We start from the raw sequence: 2,185 nt of genomic DNA on the forward strand, positions 1-2,185 counted from the left end.
CAAACCCATGTTCCCTGCATTGGGAGCGCAGAGTCTTAACCACTGGATGGCCAGGGAAGTCCCTCCTTTCTTTAAATCTTAAAGAAAATGTGACCCCAGAAGGCTGGAGTTCTGGGGTTACTCGTGATACATCCATGTTTTCATAAAGCAAGATGGATATAACATGAGGAATTGATTGGGGAGTACAGTGTGAGAGTCTTACAACATGAACCTCTATTTGTTGTAAAGTGGTAGTGTTTTGGATATAACATGGAGCCTAACAGGAAAATAGCTGTAGTAATTCATAGGAACACATTACTCTTTATTTGAATGACTGGCCATTTGGGTTTTTTAAATTAAATTTAGTTCTTTTTATCCTTTTTTTTTTTTATATGAAAACAGGTATTTATTATAGAACCATGTCTAAAAATTAAGGCTTAAACAACAACAAAAAACATAATTCCACACATTGACATTGACTTTGTAGCATGAAAATACTTAGCCTGAAGAGGCAAGTTTGTTCTTGATGAATTAACATATAATAAATTCTCATGACATGATTCCAAAATATATGTATGAACTGACTTGACATGTTTATAAACATAAGGGCAATTTAAACACTGGTATTAGTTTTCACGAATTCAATTTAAGGTCAGTGACTGGAGAGTTATATTAAAAAATCTGAGATGAAATATTCTTTAGGAAGCTACCACATACCTATGTACATTTTGAAGACCAAGGGTTTAAAGTCCACTCTTGATGAACACCGTTAAGCAAAGGATGTATAACATCCATCACATGTCTGTTCCAAAAACAGCATGTTTCCAAAAGTATACATTTCTTTACAAATAAACATCACGCCACTAATAACTATAGAGGAACCTGCAGAGTTGAGTTCCAAAATATGCTCTCATCCCTGAGCCATATCTTAAGGCCTCCACTTTAATCTTGGGGCTTTAAGAACATCTTCTTTGCTTTAACTGGTTTTATGTCTCCATTTTCATCTTCTTCGTAAATGGCAAGGTCTCTTTTCTTAGCAAACTTTTTCCCAATTGTCCCCACCAAGGTCTCATATCTTCTAGCCATTTCTTCATCTGACACATCGGGCTCCACTGTTTGCTCTTTAACTTCTTCTGCTTTGTTCTTGGTGTTCATCTGAAGCATTAATTTCTCAACCTCAGGATTAAATCCTCTGAATGACGTTCTTCCATAGAGAAGATCTTCACACAACAAGAAACTCTGCTCTTCTATAATGAAACTCTCTTTCTCTTTCAGCTCAGGCAAATCCAAGTACTAGTGCTCTTCACTAATGATTTTCTTTTCTTCCTCTTCTAGTTGTTTCTTGGTTTCCGAGTCCAGTCCCCTTTGCATGAACTTCACGCGCGGCAAGTTCTTGGACAACTTAGTTTTGCGCTCGGCTGCCATACTGACTCCCACCGGGCGCCGCGGTCCTCTTTTTATCCTTTTGTTTATTCTAGTGGCAGTGTTTACTCTTACCAAGTGGCAGAGTTACCAAAATTGCTAGTTCGAGACCAATAGTAATGAATTTTTAAAAGGTTATAAGTATATACATTTAAAGGTTTATCAGATCTGTTTTTTTCCCCTCAGATTTATAAAATTTTTTTTTTACTTTCTTTTTTGGGTCCCACATTTACTGAATTGAATTAAATTCCATCCGTTCCAGTCACTGAATTCTACCTTTCAGTTAATTCACACCGCACATTATTATTGGTCTATGCAAAAGCCCTCTTGTTTTATATATTAATTTCCCTATTTCTACTTCCATTTATATTCTCTCATCTATGTTTTGTTGGCTCTGTGTTTCTCCATTCTACCTTTTTTTCCCTTAATGCACATGATATTGTATGAATGTGTTTAATTCGTGGTATTATGATGCAGCGCTCATTTTTTTTTAAAGCCATACTCTGTTTATGAGGCTGTGTGCGCGTGTGTGCGCGTGTGTGCGTGTGTGTGCACGCGCTAAGTCCCTGTGTCTGACTCTGTGTGACCCTGTGGACTGTAGCCTGCCAGGCTCCTCTGTCCATGGGGATTCTCCAGGCAAGAGTACTGGAATGGGCTGCCCTCCTCCAGGAGATCTTCCCAAACCAGGGATCAAACCCCTGTCTCTTACATCTCCTGCATTGGCAGGAAGGTTCTTTACCACTAGTGCCATTTGGGAAGCTCTTTATGAGGCTATAATAATATC

At 38.2% G+C, this 2,185-nt stretch overlaps 1 pseudogene; it reads right to left on the bottom strand.

The window, feature by feature from the left end:
* Positions 1-695: 695 nt before the first annotated feature.
* On the bottom strand, positions 696-1,430 carry LOC781913 (M-phase phosphoprotein 6-like; annotated as a pseudogene).
* Between the last annotated feature and the right edge of the window lie 755 nt (positions 1,431-2,185).

The sequence above is a fragment of the Bos taurus genome, chromosome 15 (genome assembly GCF_002263795.3).
Source record: "Bos taurus isolate L1 Dominette 01449 registration number 42190680 breed Hereford chromosome 15, ARS-UCD2.0, whole genome shotgun sequence".
In the NCBI taxonomy this organism is placed as follows: domain Eukaryota; kingdom Metazoa; phylum Chordata; class Mammalia; order Artiodactyla; family Bovidae; genus Bos; species Bos taurus.